The following is a 22,372-nucleotide window of genomic DNA, read 5'->3' as shown; positions in this document are numbered from 1 at the left end:
TCAGTTTTAAATGAAATATTGGTTGGCTACTTGTTTATTTTCCTCCCTTATTCCTTCCTGTCTTTGTTGTTAAGCACATTTATTGGCATAAAAGAGGTTTTTAATACCCATTTTTAGACTGCATTCTAGCCTGAGCAATAGAGCAAGATTCCCATTCTCTCTCCCTCTTTTTCTTCCTCTTTCTTTCTCTTTCATTCGTTATTTCTTTCTTTCTCTCTTTTTTCTTTCTTGTTTTCTTTTTCTTCCTTTCTTTTTTCTCTTTCAAAAAATCTGATACAATAGTTTTGAACAATATTATAATTCACATATGGACACTGATACAGTCAGGATACAGAACATTCCCATCACCACAATGAATCTACCACATTGTCCTTTTATAGCCATTGTCTTCCACTGAAATCCCTTTTTTTCCTTTTTATTTCTGTGTAGTATTACATAATATGGATACACCACAGTATTTTCTTTTTTATTTATTTATTTTTTCTTTTTATTTTTTATTGCATTTTAGGTTTTGGGGTACATGTGCAGAGCATGCAATACAGTTGCATAGGTACACACATGGCAGTGTGTTTTGTTTGCTTTCTCCTCTTCACCCACATTTGGCATAGTTTTTTCTTTTTTTAACCATTTACCCATTGAAGAACATCTGGGTTTTCAGTTTTTTGTAATTAAAAATAAAGCTGCGATAAACATCGATGTACACTTTTTTTTAATGAGAATAGGTCTTCATTTCTCTGGGAGAGCAATGCAGTTCCTTGGTCATATGAATGTTATATGTGCAGTTTTTTAAAAGAAACTGCCAAACTGTTTTCCAGAGAGGATGTACCAGTTTATATTCACACTAGCAATGTGTGTGAGATCCAGTTTGATATGATTTAGTTTGATATGATTTATGTGTCCACACCCAAATCTCACCTTGAATTGTGGCTCCCACAATTCCCACGTGTTGTGGGAGGGACCCGGTGGGAGGTAACTGAATAATAGGGGTGAGCCTTTTCTGTGCTATTCTCATGATAGTGAATAAGTCTTACGAGATCTGATGGTTTTTATAAATGGGAGTTTCCCTGCACAAGTACTCATCTCATCTGCCACCATGTGAGAGGTGCCTTTCACCTTCTGCTATGATTGTGAAGCCTCTGCAGCCACAGACAACTGAGTCCACTAAACCTCTTTTGTTTATAAATTGCCCAGTCTTAGGTATTTCTTTATCAGCAGCGTGAAAACAGGCTAATACAGTTTCTCCACACTTTCACCAGAATTGATATTGTCACTATTTTCACTTTAGTTATTCTGATAGGTGTGCAGTACTCATCACATTCCTAATTTTATTTCTTTAATGGCTAATAATGTTAAGCATATTTTCATATGTTGGTTTGCCCACCTGTATATCTTCTTTGATGAAATTTCTGTCTGAGAGTTCATTACATACTGTCCTTTGTCAAATATGTGGTCTGCAAATATTTTCTCCAAGGTTGTAGCTTGTCTTTTTATTCTTTTAATTATTTTGCAGAGCAACAGTTTTTAGTGTTGATGGAGCCTAATTTATCAAGTAATTTATAATAGATTATGTTTTTAGTGTCAAGTATAAGAACTCCTGCTTAGGCCTACATCCTAAAGATTTTTTCCCCATATTTTTCTTAAAGTTTTATTTCGTTCTATAGTTTACATTTAAATCTATAATCCATTTGGATTACTTTTTGTATATATTTTTTGTTTTGCTTATGGATGTCTAGTTTCTGAGCACCATTTATTGAGCAGGCTATCTTCACTGAATTACTTTTGTACTTTTGTCAAAAATCAGTTGAGCATATTTATGAGTCTATTGCTGAGTTCTCTGTTCTGTTCTATTGTGTGTATCCCTCTGGCAATATCAAAGTCCTGATTACTGTAGCTATATAATAAATCTTGAAATTTGGTAGATGATTCTTTACATTTTATTTTTCTCTTTCAAAATCATTTTACTATTCTAGTTCATTTTACTTTCCATATAAATTTTAGAAAAACTTGTTTATGTATGAGAAAATATTGCTGGAATTTTGATATAAATTGTGTTAAACCTATATATCAGTTTCAGGAGAATTGATATCTTTACTAGATTTAGTCTTCTAATCTATGAACACAGTACATCTAGATCTCTCTCCCTCTCTTTTCCTCTTTGGCCTTCCTTCACTCTCTCTCTCTCCCTTTCTTCCTTTCCTTCTTTTTCCTATCCTTTCCTTCACTCTCTCCTTTCCTTCCTCTTCTCTCCCTTTTTAAAATTAGTTTTGTAGTTTTTAGCACACACGTCCTGTATATGTTTTGCTAGATTAGCACCTAAATATTTATTTTCTAAGCAATTATAAATGGTGTTGAATTCTTAATTTTGGTGTTCACATGCTCATTGCTAGTACGTAGAAACAGAACTTACTTTGTATATATGATTTTTGTATTCTGTGACCTTGCTGAACTCATTTATTTTATAAGTTTTTTTTTGGATAGATTCCTTGCCATTTTCCAAGTAGACAATCATTTAATCTTCAAACACTTTTATTTATTCCTTTGTGATATTTATGCTTTTTGCTTCTTTTTGTTGCCTATTTCTCTGGCTAGAACTTCCAGCTATGCTGAATAAGACATCCTTGCATTGTTCCAATCTTAAGTATTTAGTGTTAAGTATATTAACTGCAGATTGTATTGTAGATACTGTTCATTAATTTGAAGACATTTCTCTCTATACCTGGTCCCCTTCTTTCTTAATATTCTGAAAAAAAATTTAAAGTCATGAATAGGTGTTGAATTATGTCATTGCTTTTTCTGCATTGCTTTTTGTGATTTTTTTTGTGGAAATAATTTTATTTTGGTGATGATGTATAACTCTGTTTATATATTGATGAATTCTATGTGTTAATATAATGTTGGGCTAGGTATGGTATGCACCTGTAGTGCCAGAAACTACAGAGGCTGAAGTTAGGAAGATCACTTGACTCGAGAAGTTTGAATTCAGCCTGGGCAACATGGTAAGACCTCATCTCTAAACAGAAAACTCCAAAACATAATATTTTGAAGATTTTTCCATCTATATTAATGTGAGGTATTGGTATTTTACTTTTTTGTACTGTCTTTGTCTGGCTTTGGTATCAGAATAATATCAGTTTCATTAAATGAATTGGGAAATGTTCCTTTCTCTCTTACAGAATGTTATATAATATGTTCCTTTATCTTTTATTTTCTAAAATTATTGTGTAGAATCAATGTTAATTATTCTTAGACATTTTGTAGAATTCTCTAGTGAAACCATGTGGTCCTGAAGATTTCTTCTTGAGGAGTTTTCAAAAGTGCAAATTCAATTTTCTTAACATTTATAAGACTATTCAAAATTTCAATTTTATATTGGATGAATTGTGATTTGTTAAAGAAAATTATTCAATGATACATGGTAAGGAAGACTTTATTTAGGATCATTTTGATGGGTATAGGGACCACTGCAATGGGATCTTGCAGTGGGGGAAAGATATTGGCTCTACTCTGAATACAGCAGAAGCAAGGAGAAATTTATAGCCAAGAAGCAGTGTGGGGGTGGGGGGTCAGTGGATGGAAAATTACTAAGAGAAAACACCAGGAGTCAAGAAGATTCTGGCTAAACCAACCTAACAGGATTCTTGCAAGGCAAGCCAGAGTGATCAGATATCACTTGGAAGATGTTAGAAGTTGGGGAGCCTGATTACATATGGAGTATGAGGGATTCTTTTCAAACTGACATAGCAGTGCTCTTTGCTAAAATTGTACTTTACAAGAAAGTACACAGATGGGCCCAGCAGAAGGTTCTGAAGCCTCACTAAAGCTTGGCCAAGTAAAGAATCTTTGTCGATTATTGGAAGATCCAAGATGGCCCTTTAGGAGCAGCTCAGGATTGCAGCTCCCAGTAAAAGCAAAGAGGGTGAGTGGATGCCACATTTCCAGATAGATCTTCATTGCCCACAGACCAAAAGATTCTCAGGTGGAGGAGCCCTATGGGTCGCCAGCATGGCTGTTTTGGCCAGCATGGCTGTTTCACCTGGTGTGGCTGTTTTGCTGGCACTACAGTGTGGCAGCTCACCATAAAAATACACTGGTCTGGTTGTCCTTCTAAGCTGGCAATTGGTGCTCCAAGAAGGCAGATTCACCCATTCATCTGATTAAACAGGTCTGAAACAGGGAGCCAGGCCAGGAAATTTCCAGGCAGCACCATTGTTTCAGCCAGCACAGTGGGTCACCGCATGGGAAATCACATAAATCCTGGTGCCCTTTCAGCAGGCGACTGGAACACCTGGGAAAGAGTCAACTGTTCAACTTAAAAAAAACAAGGTTCTGAGGCAGGGAGCCATGTGATCAGGCTCAGTGGGTCCCACCCCACAAAAACAAACAAACAAACAAACAAACAAACAAACAAACAAAAAACAGCAATTGGAAATGCTCGGGGTTGACAGTTTCATGGCAAGCACAGCTGAACCCAGGATGATGCAGCTCAGTGGGAAAGGGGCATCCGCCATTACCAAGGCACTTCACCCCTACAGAGGTAGTACACCATTGCTGAGGCAGCCCGCCATTGCCAAGGCAACCCACCATAACAGAGAGAGTCCACTATTACAGAAGCGAGCCACCATTGCCGAGACAGTTCTAACCACACCCATATAAACAGAACTACAGGGAAGCTCACACAGCAGCAGGGCAGAGACCACAGCAGCTCAGCAAAGCCTCTGCAGGCAGACAGTGACTAGGCTGCCTCCTTGCTGGGCAGGGCAGCCCTGAAAAAAATAAAAAAGGCAGCAACACAATGAATACTCACAAATAAAGCCCTAACTCCCTGGGACAGAGCACCCGAGGAAAAAAAAGTGGTTTATAAGTTCTGCTGCAGCAGACTTAAATGTACTTGCCTAGCAGCTCTGAATGAACAACAGAGCTCACAGCTCAACACTTGAGCTTCTATAAAGAACAGACTGTCTCCTCAAGCAGCTGCCTGACCCCTGTATATCCAAAGAGTCACCTCACAAAGGACTGATCAGACTGACATTTGGCAGGCATCATTCTGCAACATAAATAGCAGAAGAAGAAACAGGTAGCAACCCTTACAGTTCTGCAGCAGCTGCAGGTCATCCCCAGAAAAGCAGGGCCTAAAGTGAACCTCAGCAGTCCTACAGCAGAGGGGCCAGACTGTTAGATGGAAAATTAAGAAACAGAAATAACTTTATCATCAACAACCTAGATGTCCACTCAGAGACCCAATCTGAAAATCAGCAACTACACAGATGACAGGTGAATAAATCCACAAAAATGAAAAGAAACCAGTGCAAAAAAGAGGAAAACACCCCAAACCAGAACAACTCTCCTCCTAAAGAAATCACAACTTCTCACCAGCAAGGGGACAAAACTGGATGGAGAACGAGTGTGATAAAATGACAGAATCAGAATTCAGAAGGTGGGTAATGAGAAACTTCCATGAGCTAAAAGAACATGTTCTAACTGAATGCAAAGAAACTAAGAACCTTGAAAAAAGATTTGAGGAAATGATAACAAGAATGGACAACTTAGAGAGGAATATGAGTGAATTGATGGAGCTGAAAAACACAACATGAGAACTTAGCGAAGCATGCACAAGTTTCAACAGCCGAATTGACCAAGCAGAAGAAAGGATATCAGAAGTTAAAGATCAACTCAATGAAATAAATGAGAAACCAAGATTAGAGAAAAAAGCACAAAAAGGAATGAACAAAGTCTCCAAAAAATGTGGGACTATGTGAAGAGATCTAATCTACATTTGATAGGTGTACCCAAATGTGATGAAGAGAATGAATCCAAGCTGGAAAATACTCTTCAGAATATTATCCAGAAAGACTTCCCCAACCTAGCAAGGCAGGCCAATATTCAAGTGCAGGAAATACAGAGAACATCACAAAGATATTTGTCAAGAGAGTAACCCCAAGGCACATAATCCTCAGATTTGCCAGGGTTAAAATGAAGAGAAAAATGCTAAGAACAGCCAGAGAGAAAGGTCGGGTTACCCACAAAGAGAAGCCCATCAGAGTCACAGCAGATCTCTCAGCAGAAACTCTACAAGCCAGAAGAGAGTGGGGGCAAACATTCAACATTCTTAAAAAAAAGAACTTTCAACCCAAAATTTCATATCCAGCCAAACCAAGCTTCATAAGTGAAGAAAAAATAAAATTCTTTGTGAACAAGCAAGTACTCAGAGATTTTGTCACCACCAGGCCTGCCTTACAAGAGCTACTGAAAGAAGCACTACACATAGAAAGGAACAACCAGTACCAGCCACTCGAAAAACATACCAAATGGTAAAGAGCATCAACAAAATGAAGAATATACATCAACTAATGGGCAAAGCAGCCAGCTAGCATCAAAATGGCAGGATCAAATTCACACTTAACAATATGAACCCTAAATGTAAATGGGCTAAATGCACCAATCAAAAGACACAGACTGGCAAATGGATAAAAAGCCAAAACCCATTGGTGTGCTGTATCCAGGAAACCCATCTGATGTGTAAGGATACACAAAAACTTAAAATAAAGGGACGGAGGAAGATTTACCAAGCAAATGGAAAGAAAAAAAAAGAAAAAAAAGAGAAGGAGTTGCAATTCTCATCTTTGCTAAAATAGAGTTTAAAGCAACAAAGATAAAAAGAGACAAAGAAGGACATTACATAATGGTAAAAGGATCGATACAACAAGAAGAGCTAACGATACTAAATATATACGCACCCAATACAGGAGCACCCAGATACATAAGGCAAGTTCTTAATGAGTTACAAAGAGACTTAGACTCCCACACAATAATAGTGGGAGACTTTAACACTTCACTGTCAATATTAGACAGATCGACCTGACAGAAAATTAACAAGGATGTCCAGGACCTGAACTTAGACCTAAAACAAGCAACCTGATAGACATTTTCAGAACTCTCCACCCCAAATCCACAGAATATACATTCTTCTCAGCACTACATCCCACCTCCTCTAAAATTGACCACATAATTGGAAGTAAAACATTCCTCAGCAAATGCAAAAAAACGGAAATTATAACAAACTGTCTCTCAGACCACAGTGCAATCAAGTTAGAACTCCGAATTCAGAAACTAACTTAGAACCGCACAGCTTTATGGAAACTGAACAACTGGCTCTTCAATGTTGACTGGATAAACAAGGAAATGAAGGCAGAAATAAAAAAGTTCTCTGAAACCAACAAGAACGAAGATACAACATACCAGAATCTATGGGACACATTTAAAGCAGTCTCTAGAGGAATATATATATAGCAATAAGTGCCCACATGAGAAGAGTGGAGAGATCCAAAATTGACACCCTATCATCAAAATTGAAAGAGGTAGAAAAGCAAGATAAAAAAACCTCAAAACCAGGCAGAAAACAAGAAATAACTAAGATCAGAGCAGAACTGAAGGAGATGGAGACACAAAAATTCTTTGAAAAATAATAAATCCAGGAACTGGTTTTTTGAAAAGATCAACAAAATAGACAGACCACTAGCCAGATTAATAAAAAAAAAAAGAGAGAGAATAACCAATTAGAAAACGATAAAGGGGATATCACCACAGATTCCACAGAAATTCAAACCATCATCAGAGAATACTATAAACAACTCTATGCAAATAAACTAGTAAACCTGGACGAAATGGATAAATTCCTGGACACTTGCGTCCTCCCAAGACTAAACCAGGAAGAATTCAAAATCATGAATAGACCAGTAACAGAATCTGAAATTGAGGCAGCAATTAAGAGCCTACCACACAAAAAAAGCCCGGGTCCAGATGGGTTCACAGCCAAATTCTACCAGACACACAAATAAGATCTGTGTATACCTTCTGAAACTATTCCAAATAATACAAAAAGAGGGAATCCTTCCCAAATCATTTTATGAGACCAACATCATTCTGATACAAAAACCCAGCAGAGACTCAATGAGAAAAAAAAACTTCAGGCTAATATCCATGATGAACATAGACGCAAAAATCTTCAATAAAATACTGGCAAGCCGATTGCAACAGCACATCAAAATGCTTATTTACCATGATTGAGTAGGATTCATCCTGGGGATGCAAGGCTGGTTCAACATACGCAAGTCTATTAATGTAATTCACCACATAAACAGAACCAAAAACAAAAACCACATGATTATCTCAGTTGATGCAGAGAAAGCCTTTGACAAAATTTAACAGCACTTTATGCTAAAAACCCTCAATTAACTCTGTATTTATGGAACATATCTTAAAATAATAAAAGCTATTTATGACAAACCAACAGCCAATATCAGACTGAATGGGCAAAAACTGGAAGCATTCTTTTTGAAATATGGTACTAGAAAAGAATGCCCTCTGTCACACTTCTATTCAATATAGTACTGGAAGTTCTAGCCAGAGCAATCAGGCAAGAAAAAGATGTAAAGAGTATTCAAATAGGAAAGGAGGAAGCCAAATTTTCTCTCTGTGCCGATGACATGATAGTATATCTAGAAGACCCCATTGTCTCAGCCCAAAATCTCCTGAAACTGATAAGCAACTTCAGCAAAGTCTCAAGATATAAAATCAATGTGCAAAACTCACAAGCATTCCTATACACCAATAACAGACTTAAAGAGAGCCAAATCAAGAACAAACTGCCATTCGCAATTGCTACAAAAACAATAAAATACCTAGAAATACAACTAACAAAGAATGTAAAAAACCTCTTCAAGGAGAACTACAAACCACTGCTCAAAACGAAATAAAAGTGGACACAAACAGATGGAGAAACATTCCATGTTCATGGTTAGGAAGAATCTATATCGTGAAAATAACCATACTGCCCAAAGTAATTTACAGATTCAACGCTATCCCCATCAAGCTATAAATGACCTTCTTCAAAAAACTGGAAAAAACTACCTTGAACTTCATATGGAACCAAAAGAGCCCGCATAGCCAAGTCAACTCTAAGCAAAAAGAACACAGTGGGAGGCATCACACTACTGGACTTGAAACTATACTACAAGGCTATGGCAATCAAAACAGCATGGTACTGTTACCAAAACAGAGATATAGACCAATGGAACAGAACAGAGGCATCAGAGGCAACACAAAATATCTACCATAGAATCTTTGATAAACCTGATAAAAACAAGCAATGGGGAAAGAATTCCCTGTTTAATAAATGATGTTGGAAAAACTGACTTAGCTATGTGCAGAAAGCAGAAACTGGACCCCTTCCTGATGCCTTACACTAAAAGTAACTCCAGATGGATTAAAGACTTAAACATAACACCATAAAAACCCTAGAAGAAAATTTAGGCAAAACCATTCAGGACATAGGAGTAGGCAAGGACTTCATGACCAAAACACCAAAAGCATTGACAACAAAAGCCCAAATAGACAAATGGGACCTAATCAAACTCCACGGCTTCTGCATGGCAAAAGAAACAGTCATTAGGGTGAATCAGCAACCAACAGAATGGGAAAAAATATTTGCAGTTTACCCATCTGACAAAGGGCTGATATCCAGAATTTACAAAGAACTCAAACAGATTTGCAAGAAAAAAAAAAAAAAAAAAACCAAACAAGCCCATTCAAAAATGGGCAAAGGATATGAACAGACACTTTACAAAAGAAGACATATATGAGGCCAACGAACATAGGAATAAATGCTCATCATCACTGGTCATTAGAGAAATGCAAATCAAAACTACATTGAGATACCATCTCACACCACTTAGAATGGCGATCATTAAAAAATCTGGAGACAACAGATACTGGAGAGGATGTGGAGAAATAGAAACACTTTTACACAGCTGGTGGGAGTGTAAGTTAGTTCAACCATTGTGGAAGACAGTGTGGCGATTCCTCAAGGACCTAGAAATAGAAATTCCATTTGACCCAGCAATCCCATTACTGGGTATATATATCCAAAGGATTATAAATTGTTCTACTATAAGGACATATGCACACGAATGTTCATTTCAGCACTGTTTACAATAGCAAAGACCTGGAACCAACACAAATGCCCATCGATGATAGACTGGACTGGGAAAATGTGGCACATATACACCATGGAATATTATGCAGCCATCAAAAACGTTGAGTTCATGTCCTTTGTGGGGACATGGATGAATCTGGAGAACATTATTCTCAGCAAACTGACACAAGAACTGAATATGAAATACCACATGTTCTCACTGATAGGTGTGTGTTGAAAAACGAGAACACAGGGACACAGGGAGTGGTGCACTACACACTGGGGTCTGTTGGGGGGAATAGGGGAGGGACAGCAGGGGGTGGGGAGTTGGGGAGAGATAGCATGGGGAGAAATGCCAGATATAGGTGAAGAAGGGGAAGGCAGCAAATCACACTGCCATGTGTGTACCTATGAAACTATCTTGCATGTTCTTCACATGTACCCCAAAACCTAAAATGCAATAAGAAAAAAAAGAATCTTTGTCAGGTGGTTCGTGTTTTTCAAGAAATTCATCAATTTTGTCTAAGTTTTCAAATTTATGTCTGTAGAGTTGTTAGTAGTATTTCTTTTGAAGTCTTCACATATCCTTTGGATACCTTATATTAATAATTTGTGTTTTCTCTCTCCTTTTGTTAATCTTGCTAGAGGTTTGCTAATTGCTTTGACATTTTCAAAGTGCTATCTTTTTGTTTTTTTTTGCTTTTCCTATACCATTTTTCTGTTTCAATTTAATTGCTTTTTTGCTTATATTGTCATTATTTCCTCTTTATGTTTGCTGAGGGTTTCTTTTCTACTTCCTGGTGAAGGCTGAAGGCCAGGATGCCCATCTGGTCTTTGACACCATGTGTGGAAGTGAAAATGGGGGTCATCACCTCATTATTGGTCACTTGGGATGAAAGTTTCAGCTCCCTATTTGGCCTTCTCTGACATCATTTTGGTGGTTGCTGGGGTCCCTCCTTGCAGCCTCTTAAGGGTGGAAGTATAGGCTCTTTACTTAATCTTTGCTAATGACAGTGGGGGTGAAGTCACCATTTTTTTCTCTGGTATTTGGCTGTAATGGACTGGTTATTATCTAAAAATTATTCTAGGCTGCTTTTGATTTGATCCTTTGGCTGATTTTGGGTCCAGCCTTATTTTGGGTTTCTTTTTATTTGTGTGTGACTGTATCTGTTTCCTGGTTGTCAGCCTTTTCAGCTTCAAATCTGAGATATCTGAGACAAAAAGAACATCTAGGAAATGTACCACCACATTTCTTTTCTAATCTCTGTTGTCTATTTTTCTACTCTCTATCTTCATGTGTTGAAAAGTTTTAGGTCTCACATGTAAGTGAGAACATGTGATTTTTGTTTTCTGTGCCTGTCTTAATTCACTTTAAGATAATGACCTTTATTTCCATCCATGTTGCTGCAAATGATGCCATTTTACTCTGTTTATTGGCTGAATAGTATTTCATTGTTGAGATAGATCACGTTTTATTTATCTATTCATTTGCTGATGGACACTTGTGATTCTGTCTCTTAGAAATTGTAAATAGTGCTGCAATAAACATGCAAGTACAGATATATTTTGATATATTGATTTTTTTTGGGTAGATACCCAGTAATAAAATTGCTAGACTGAATGGTGTTTCTACTTTTCTTTTTGACAAATTTTCATAGTGTTTTCCATAGCGGTTGTACTAGTTTATGTTCCTACCAAAAGTGTGTAAGAGCTCCCTTTTCTGTGCATTCTCACCGTCGGTTTTTTTTTTTAACTTTTTAACAATAGCTATTCTGAGTTGTGTGAGATGAAATCTCACTTTATTTTTTATTTTTTGAGAGAGGATCTCTCTGTTGCCGAGTTTGGAGTGGAGTGGCATGATCTCAGCTCACCACAACCTCTGCCTCCTGAGCTCAAGACAACCTTCTACCTCAGCCCCCCAAGTATCCAGGGCCACAGGCATGTGTACCATGCCTTGCTATTTTTTTTGTAGTTTTTGTAAATACTGTGTCTCACCATCGTTCCCCGGCTGGTCTCAAACTTCTGAGCTCAAGTGATCTGCCCACCTTAGCCTCCCAAAGTGCTGAGATTACAGGCATGAGCCACTGCACCCAGCCCCATTGTGGTTTTGATTTGTGTTTTTCTGACCATTAGTAATGTTAAGCATTTTTTTGCATACCTGTTAGCCTCTGTGTGATTCTTCTGAGAAATATCTATTCATGTCCTTTGCCCACTTTTTAATGAAATTATTTTTTTCCTGTTAAGTTCCTTGTATATCTGGATATTAGTCACCATCAAAAGGATAGTTTGCAAATATTTCTATCCATTCAACAGGTTGTATCTTCACTGTACTGATTTTATTTTAATTAATTAATTAATTTTGCTACGCAGAAGCTTTTTAGTTTAATTAAGTCCCATTTTTCTATATTCTGCTTTTCCTGCCTAGGCTTCTGAGCCTTTTTGATTGTTAGTCATAAATTCTTTGCTTAGACCAATGTCCCGGTGAGTTTTTCCTACATTTTTTTTGAGTATTTTTTATAGTTTTAGGTTTACATTTAAATATTTAACCCATTTTGAATTGACTTTTGTACATAATAAGAGATAGGGGTCCAGTTTAATTCTTCTGTATGTGGCTATACAATTTTCTCAGCACTGTATATTAAAGAGGGTATCCTTTCTCCAATGTACATTCTTCTTGGCTTTGCTAAAGATCAATTGGCTATAAGCATATGGGTTTACTTCTGGGTTCTCTATCTTATTTCTTCCATCTATTTGCCCATTTTTATGCTGATACCATGCTGTTTTGGTTACTACAGTCTTGTGATATATTTTTAAGTCAGGTAGTGTGATGCCTCCAACTTTGTCCTTTTTGCTTGGAATTATTTTTGACTGTTTAGGCTCTTTATTGGTTCTATATAATTTTTTTTTCTAATGCGGTGAAGAATAAAAGTATTTTAATAGGGACTGTATTGAATCTGTAGATTGTTTTGGGCATTATGCTTATTTTAATTATATTGATTATTTGAATTCATGAACATGGGATATTTTTCCATTTGTTTGTGTCATCTTCAATTTCTTTCAATAGTGTTTTGAGTTTTTTCTTGTAGAAATCTTTCACTTCCTTGGTTAAAAGTATCCTGGTTTTTAAATTTTTGTAGCCAGAATGAATGAGTCTATCTTCTTAATTTATTTCTCAACTAATTTATTACAGGTGTATAGAAATGCTACCAATTTTTGCACACTGATTTTATAAACTGCAACTCTACTGAATTCATTTATACAAATCTGAGAGTTTTTTTTGTGGGGTCTTTATGTTTTTCTAGATATAAGATCATATTATCAGCAAAGCTGAAGTGTTTGAATTCCCCATTTACATACACTTTTTAGCATTGGTATATACTGGAGAGACATAAAAAGGCTCACAGTTCAACCAGGAAGGCAAAACAAGTTCACAGTTTTTTAATGTAGAATACTACATGGAGAAGTAGAGGTATGAAATAAAGGATCTCATCTTCTTGGGTGGCTCTTTAAAAACAAATTATATTGCAGACGTTATATTTGAAGGACTATTTAAAGACAAAGTTTAAAGCCTAGGCTGACAATGTGTTTGTCTAGAGAGCATTTTGTTTTTACTTAATTCTGCCAAGGACTGGGGGAGTATCTATTTGGAATGACATTAATTTGGTTTTAGGGATAACCTGGGTTTGAGGCTGAGCATCAGTATTGCAAGGGCCAGTCTACCTCTATTTCACCATTACGCCTGGGATAGAACTGCTCCAACCCACTGTGTGAATGCTCCTGTGCTCCCCACCTTACAAGAGGGTTCCAAACTCTAACCCTTATCTCCTTAAGCTTACAGTACATTAAAAAAAAAACTGTGCACTTTTCTTTCCAATGGCCTCTACTGAGTTAACAAATGTGTCTAAGAATAAGCAATACAAAAAGTCACACTTGCTTTTTTTTTTGACGGTTAGAATGGATTCTCTTTTTTTATTGAATTTTAGGTTTTGGGGTACATGTGCAGAACATGCAAGATAGTTGCATAGGTACACATATGGCAGTGTATTCGGCTGCCTTCCTTCCCTTCACCCACATTTGGCATTTCTCCCCAGGCTATCCCTCCCAAGTTCCTTCACTGTCCCTTCCCTGCTATTCCTAGTAGACCCCAGTGTGTAGTACTCCCTTCCCTGTGTCCATGTGTTCTCATTTTTCATCACCAGCCTATGAGTGTGAATATGCGGTATTTCATTTTCTGTTCTTGTGTGAGTTTGCTGAGAATGATGTGCTCCAGATTCATCCATGTCCCTACAAAAAACACAAACTCATCATTTTTAATTGCTGCATAACATTCCATGGTATATATGTGCCACATTTTTCCAGTCCATTCTATCATCGATGGGCATTTGGGTTGCTTCCAGGTCTTTGCTATTGTGAACAGTGCTGCAATAAACATTCGTGTGCATGTGTCCTTATACTAGAACGATTTATAGTCCTTTGGATATATACCCAGTAATGGTATTTCTGGGTCAAATGGAATTTCTATTTCTAGGTCCTTGAGGAACTGCCACACTGTCTTCCACAATGGATGAACTAATTTACACTCACAACAACAGTTTAAAAGTGTTCCTATTTCTCCACATCCTCTCCAGTATCTGTTGTCTCCATATTTTGTAATCATTGCCATTCTAACTGGCATGAGATGGTATCTCAATGTGGTTTTGATTTGCATGTCTCTAATGACCAGTGATGATGAACATTTTTTCATATGTTTGAAGGCCTCATGTATGTCTTCTCTTGAAAACTGTCTGTTCATATCCTTTGCCCATTTTTGAATGGGCTTGTTTGTTTTTTTCTGTAAATCTGTTTGAGTTCTTTGTAAATTCTGGATATCAGCCCTTTGTCAGATTGGTAAACTGCAAAAATTTTTTCCCATTCTGCTGGTTGCCGATTCACTCTAGTGACTGTTTCTTTTGCCATGCAGAAGCCGTGGAGTTTGATTAGGTCCTATTTGTCTATTTTGGCTTTTGTTGCCAATGTTTTTGGTGTTTTGGTCATGAAGTCCTTGTCTACTCCTATGTCCTGAATGGTTTTGCCTAGATTTTCTTCTAAGGTTTTTTATGGTGTTATGTCTTTTTTTTTTTTTTTAATTTTTTATTGGATTATAGGTTTTGGGGTACATGAGCAGAGCATGCAAGACAGTTGCGTAGGTACACACATGGTTGTTCTCTCTTTTCTTTTTAATCAATCTGGCTAGTGGTCTGTCTATTTTGTTGATCTTTTAAAAAAACCAGCTCTTGGATTTATTGATTTTTTGAAGGGTTTTTCGTGTCTCAATCTCCTTCAGCTCAGCTCTGATCTTAGTAATTTCTTGTCTTCTGCTGGGTTTTGAGTTTTTTTGATCTTGCTCCTCTAGCTCTTTCAATTTTGATGATAGGGTGTCAATTTTGGATCTCTCCATTCTCCTCATATGGGCACTTATTGCTATATACTTTCCTCTAGAGACTGCTTTAAATGTGTCCCAGAGGTTCTGGCACGTTGTGTCTTCATTCTCATTGGTTTCGAAGAACTTCTTTATTTCTGCCTTCATTTCGTTGTTTACCCAGTCAACATTCAAGAGCCAGTTGTTCAGTTTCCATGAAGCTGTGCGGTTCTGGGTCGGTTTCTGAATTCTGAGTTCTAACTTGATTGCACTATGGTCTGAGAGGCTGTTTGTTATAATTTCAGTTGTTTTGCATTTGTTGAGCAGTGCTTTACTTCCAATTATGTGGTCAATTTTAGAGTAGGTGTGATGTGGTGCTGAGAAGAATGTGTATTCTGTGGATTTGGGGTGGAGAGTTCTGTAAATGTCCACCAGGTTTGCTTGCTCCAGGTCTGAGTTCAAGCCCTGGGTATCCTTGTTGGTTTTCTGTCTGGTTGATCTGTCTAGTATTGACAGTGGAGTGTTAAAGTCTCCCACTATTATTGTGTGGGAGTCTAAGTCCTTCTGTAAGTCATTAAGAAGTTGCCTTATGTATCTGGGTGCTCCTGTGTTGGGTCCATATATGTTTAGGATCGTTAGCTCTTCTTGTTGTATCGATCCTTTTACCATTATGTAATGGCCTTCTTTGTCTCTTTTGATCTTTGTTGCTTTAAAGTCTATTTTATCGGAGATGAGAATTGCAACTCCTGCTTTTTTTTGCTTTCCATTAGCTTGGTAAATCTTCCTCCATCCCTTTATTTTGAGCCTTTGTGTATCCTTGCATGTGAGATGGGTTTCCTGGATACAGCACACTGATGGGTTTTGGATTTTTATCCAATTTGCCAGTCTGTGTCTTTTGATTGGTGCATTTAGTCCATTTACATTTAGGGTTAATATTGTTATGTGTGAATTTGATACTGCCATTTTGATGCTAAGTGGCTGTTTTGCCTGTTGTTGTAGATTCTTCATTATGTTGAAGCTCTTTAGCATTCAGTGTGATTTTGGAATGGCTGGTACTGGTTGATCCTTTCTATGTGTAGTGCCTCTTTTAGGAACTCTTGTAAAGCAGACCTGGTGGTGACAAAATCTCTGAGTACTTGCTTGTTCGCAAAGGATTTTATTTTTCCTTCACTTCTGAAGCTCAGTTTGGCTGGATATGAAATTCTGGGTTGAAAGTTCTTTTCTTTAAGAATATTGAATATTGGCCCCCACTCTCTTCTGGCTTGTAGTGTTTCTGCCGAGAGATATGCTGTGAGTCTGATGGGCTTCCCTTTGTGGGTGACCCGACCTTTCTCTCTGGCTACCCTTAGTATTCTCTCCTTTATTTCAACCCTATTGAATCTGACGATTATGTGCCTTGGGGTTGCTCTTCTTGTGGAATATCTTTGTGGTGTTCTCTGTATTTCCTGCAATTGAGTGTTGGCCTGTCTTGCTAGGTGGGGGAAATTTTCCTGCATGATGTCCTGAAGAGTATTTTCCAGCTTGGATTCATTCTCTTCGTCCCCTTCTGGTACACCTATCAAACATAGGTTAGGTCTTTTCACATAGTCCCACATTTCTTGGAGACTTTGTTCATTCCTTTTTGCGCTTTTTTCTCTCATCTTGGTTTCTCGTTTAATTTCATTGAGTTGATCTTCGACTTCAGATGTTCTTTCTTCTGCTTGGTCAATTCGGCTATTGAAACTTGTGTTTGCTCTGCGAAGTTCTCGTATTGTGTTTTTCAGCTCCTTTAATTCATTCATATTCCTCTCTAAGTTATCCATTCTTGTTATCATTTCCTCAAATCTTTTTTCAAATCTTTTTTCAAGGTTCTTAGTTTCTTTGCATTGATTTAATACATGATCTTTTAGCTCACCAAAGTTTCTCATCCATCTTCTGAAGTCTAATTCCGTCATTTCGTCACAGTCATTCTCCGTCCAGCTTTGTTCCCTTGCTGGTGAGGAGTTTTGGTCCTTTCTAGGAGGCGAGGTGTTCTGGTTTTGGGTGTTTTCCTCCTTTTTGCACTGGTTTCTTCCCATCTTTGTGGATTTTTTCACTGGTTGTCTGCGTAGTTGCTGACTTTTCGATTGGGTCTCTGAGTGGACACCCAGAATGTTGATGATGAAGTATTTCTTTTGCTTGGTTTTCCTTCTACCAGTCTAGCCCCTTTGCTGTACGACTGCTAAGGTCCGCTCCAGACCCTGCTTGTCTGGGGTGCACCTCTAGCAGCTGTGGCACAGCGAGGGATGCTACCAGTTTCTTTTTCTGCTATCTTTGTCCCAGGATGATGCCTGCCTAATGTCAGTCTTTTGGATATAGAGGGGTCAGGGAGCTGCTTGAGGAGACAGTTTGTACTTTATAGGGGTTTAATTGCTGAGCTGTGCGCTCTGTTGTTCCTTCAGGGCTGTTAGGCTGCTATGTTTGATTCTGCTGCAACAGAGCTCATTTAAAAACCCTTTTTTTTTTTTTCTCAGATGCTCTGTGTTGAGGGGTTTGGGCTTTATTTTTGGATGTTCGATGAGGTGTCCTGCCCAGCTAGAAGGCAGACTAGCCACTGTTTGGCTGCCGAGGCTCCGCCCTGCTGTTGTGTGATTCGCTCTGTTCCTGCAGGCTCTGCTGTGGTCTCCGCCACACCCTGTGGCGGAGTCTCTTTGTTGTAGTGGGTTGCCTCGGCAACGGCTGGCTGCGTCAGCAGTGGGCGTGTATCTCAGTTGGGGCGGGTTGCCTCGGTAGTGTTGGACTCCCCTCGCCCACAGAGCGTCTCGGACCGTCTGCTTGGGATAGTTTGAAATCGCGGTTTTTTTCGTCCCACTGGGTATCCCAAACGATCTGTCCCTGCAATCCCCTGGGCTGGGCTACTGTCCAAGTCTCGTTCAGTCTCAAGTCCAGCCCTCTCAAGTCTTAGGTTGCCGGTTCAACAGGGCACCCGGAAAAGCGCGCCATGTGGGGATTGCTGGGTAGGGCCGGCCGCCGCCGCCCCGGCTGCCGGCTTCGCCAGGCAGACCTACTGCCTGGCATCCCATGTCTTTTTATACTTGGGAGTTTCCCCGTTCTGTGGGCAACAAAGATCAGTCTGGAAATGCAGCTCTGACTCACCATTTGCGGATTCAACGTGAGCTCCAATCCTGGGTTGTTCTCACAGCGCCATCTTGAGTCCTCCTGCCGGCAGTTTGTTCTTGATTTGGCTCTCTTTAAGTCTCTTATTGGTGTATAGGAATGCTTGTAATTTTTGCACATTGATTTTATATCCTGAGACTTTGCTGAAGTTGCTTATCAGTTTCAGGAGTTTTTGGGCTGACACGATGTGGTCTCCTAGGTATACTATCATGTCGTCTGCAAATAGAGATAATTTGGCTTCCACCTTTCCTATTTGAATACACTTTATTTCTTTTTCTTGCCTGATTGCTCTGTCTAGAACTTCCAGTACTATGTGGAATAGGAGTGGTGAGAGAGGGCATCCTTGTCTAGTACCAGATTTCAAAGGGAATGCTTCCAGTTTTTGCCCATTCAGTCTGATATTGGCTGTTGGTTTGTCGTGAATAGCTTTTATTATTTTGAGATACATTCCACAAATACCGAGTTTATTGAAGGTTTTTAGCATAAAGGGCTGTTGAATTTTGTCAAAGGCCTTCCCTGCGTCAATTGAGATAATCATGTGGTTTTTGTTTTCGGTTCTGTTTATGTGGTGAATTTCATTAATAGACTTGCATATGTTGAACCAGCCTTGCATCCCTGGGATGAATCCTACTTGATCATGATGGATGAGTTTTTAATGTGCTGTTGCAGTCAGTTTGTCAGTATTTTATTGAAGATTTTTCATCTATGTTCATCATGGATATTGGCCAGAAGTTTTATTTTCTTGTTGAGTCTCTGCTGGGTTTTGGTATCAGGAGGATGTTGGTCTAATAAAATGAATAGGGAAGGATTCCCTCTTTTTGATTATTTGGAATAGTTTCAGAAGGAATGACTAGCTCCTCCTTGTGTGTCTGGTAGAATTCGGCTGTGAACCCATCTGGACCTGGGCGTTTTTTGAGTGGTAGGCTCTTAATTGCTGCCTTGACTTCAGACCTTGTTATTGGTCTATTCACAGTTTCGGCTTCCTCCTGGTTTAGGCTTGGAAGGACACAGTTGTCCAGGAATTTATCCATTTCGTCCAGGTTTACTAGTTTATATGCATAGAGTTCTTTGTAATATTCTCTGATGGTTTGAATTTCTGTGGCATTTGTGGCAATTTACCCTTTATCATTTATTATTGCATCTATTTGGTTGATCTCTCTTTTCTTTTTTATCACTCTGGCTAGCGATCTGTCTATTTTGTTGATCTTTTAAAAAAAACCAGCTCTTGGATTTCTTGATTTTTTGAAGGGTTTTTCGTGTCTCTATCTCCTTCAGTTCTGCTCTGATCTTAGTTATTTCTTGTCTTCTGCTAAGGTTGGAGTTTTTAAGATCTTGCTCCTCTAGCTCTTTCAATTTTGACGGTAGGGTGTCAATTTTGGATCTCTTCACTCTTCTCATATGGGCACTTATGGCTATATGTTTTTTTCTGGAGAGTGCTTTAAATGTGTCCCAGAGATTCTGATATGTTTTGTCTTCGTTCTCATTGGTTTTGAAGAACTTCTTTATTTCTGCCTTCATTTCATTGTTTCAGTTGTTCAGTTTTCATGAAGCTGTGCGGTTCTGAGTTAGTTTTTGAATTCTGAGTTCTAGCTTGATTGCACTACGGTTTTAGAGACGGTTTGTTATGATTTCAGTTGTTTTGCATTTGCTGAGGAGTGATTTACTTCCAATTATGTGGTCAATTTAAGAGTAGGTGTGATGTGGTGCTGAGAAGAATGTATATTCTGTTAATTTGGGATGGAGAGTTCTGTAAATGTCTACCAGGTATGCTTTTTCCAGGTCTGAGTTCAAGCCCTGGATATCCTTGTTAATTTTCTGTCTGGTTGACCTCTTTAATATTGACAGTGGAGTGTTAAAGTCTCCCACTATTATTGTGTGGGAATCTAAGTCTCTTTGTAAGTCATTAAGAACTTGCCTTATGTATTTGGGTGCTCCTGTATTGGGTCCATATATATTTAGAATCACTAGCTCTTCTTGTTGTATTGATCCTTTGACCATTATGTAATGAGCTTCTTTGTCTCTTTTGATCTTTGTTCCTTTAAAGTCTATTTTATCAGAGATGAGAATTGCAACTCCTACTTTTTTTGCTGTCCATTTGCTTGGTAAGTTTTCCTCCATCCCTTTATTTTGAGCCTTTGTGTATCCTTGCATATGAGATGGGTTTCCTGGATACAGCACACCGATGGGTTTTGGTTTTTCATCCATTTTTCCAGTCTGTGTCTTTTAATTGGTGCATTTAACCCATTTATATTTAGGGCTAATATTGTTATGTGTGAATTTGATACTGCCATTTTGATGCTAGCTGGCTGTTTTGCCCATTAGTTGATGCAGATTCTTCATTTTGTTGATGCTCTTTAGCATTTGGTATGTTTCTGGAATGGCTGGTACTGTTTGTTCCTTTCTATGTGTAGTGCTGTTTTCAGGAGCTCTTGTAAAGCAGGCCTGGTGGTGACAAAATCTCTGAGTACTTGCATGTTCGCAAAGGATTTTATTTTTCCTTCACTTCTGAAGCTCAGTTTGGCTGGATATGAAATTCTGGGTTGAAAGTTCTTTTCTTTAAGGATGTTGAATATTGGCCCCCACTCTCTTCTGGCTTGTAGTGTTTCTGCCAAGAGATCTACTGTTAGTCTGATCGGCATCCCTTTGTGGGTGACCCAACTTTTCTATCTGGCTTCCCTTAGTATTTTCTCCTTCATTTCAACCCTGGTGAATCTGACGATTATGTGCCTTGGGGTTGGTCTTTTTGCAGAATATCTTTGTGGCATTCTGTGTATTTTTTGAATTTGAGTGTTGGTCTGCCTTGCTAGGTTGGGGAAATTTTTTTAGACAATATACTGAAGAGTATTTTTCAGCTTGGATTCGTTCTCTTCGTCACATTCAGGTCCACCTATCAAACATAGGTTAGGTCTCTTCACATAGTCCCACATTTCTTGGAGACTTTGTTCATTCCTTTTTGTGTTTTTTTTCTCTAATCTTGGTTTCTCATTTTATTTCATTGAGTTGATCTTCGACTTTCAATAGTCTTTCTTCTGCTTGGTCAATTCGGCTGTTGAAACTTGTGCATGCTTCGTGAAGTTCTTGTGTTGGGTTTTTCAGCTCCTCCAATCATTCATATTCTTGTTATCATTTCCTCGAGTCTTTTTTCAAGGTTCTTAGTTTCTTTGCATTGATTTCAAACATGTTCTTTTAGCTCACAGAAGTTTCTCGTTACCCACCTTCTGAGTTCTAATTCCATCATTTCGTCACAGTCATTTTCTGTCTTGCTTTGTTCCCTTGCTGGTGAGGAGTTTTGTTTTTTTGTAGTAGGCAAGGTGTTCTGGTTTCAGGTGTTTTCCTCCTTTTTGTGCTGGTTTCTTCTCATCTTTGTGGATATATCCACCTGTCGTCTGAGTAGTTGCTGACTTTTCGATTGGGTCTCTGATTGGATGTCCAGATTGTTCATTATGAGCTATTTCTGTTATTTTGTTTTTCTTCTACCAGTCTATCCCCTCTGTTGTACAACTGCTGAGTTCCACTCCAGGCCTTGGTTGTCTAGGGTACACCTGTAGCAGCTGCGGAACAGTGAGGGGTGATACCAGTTTCTTTTTCTGCTATCTTTGTCCCAGAATGATGCCCGCCAAATGTCAGTTTGATCAGTCCTTTTTGAGGTGACTCTTTGGATATACAGGGGTCAGGGAGCTGCTTGAGTAGGCGGTCTGTACTTTATAGGAGCTTAAGTGCTGAGCTGTGAGCTCCGTTGTTCATTCAGGGCTCTTACGTCAGTAGGTTTAAGTCTGCTGCAGCAGAACTCATAAAACCCATTTTTCCTCAGATGCTCTGTCTTGGGGAGTTAGGACTTTATTTATGGGTATCCATTGCACCTTCCTGCC

General features: G+C 38.5%; 1 pseudogene; it reads right to left on the bottom strand.

Moving 5' to 3' along the window:
- The window catches only part of LOC100414930 (ATPase PAAT pseudogene), a 142,989-nt pseudogene that overhangs the window by 9,672 nt on the left and 110,945 nt on the right, over positions 1-22,372 (bottom strand).

The sequence above is a fragment of the Callithrix jacchus genome, chromosome 1 (assembly GCF_049354715.1).
Source record: "Callithrix jacchus isolate 240 chromosome 1, calJac240_pri, whole genome shotgun sequence".
NCBI lineage: Eukaryota > Metazoa > Chordata > Mammalia > Primates > Cebidae > Callithrix > Callithrix jacchus.
This window is presented reverse-complemented; position numbering and strand designations above follow the sequence as displayed.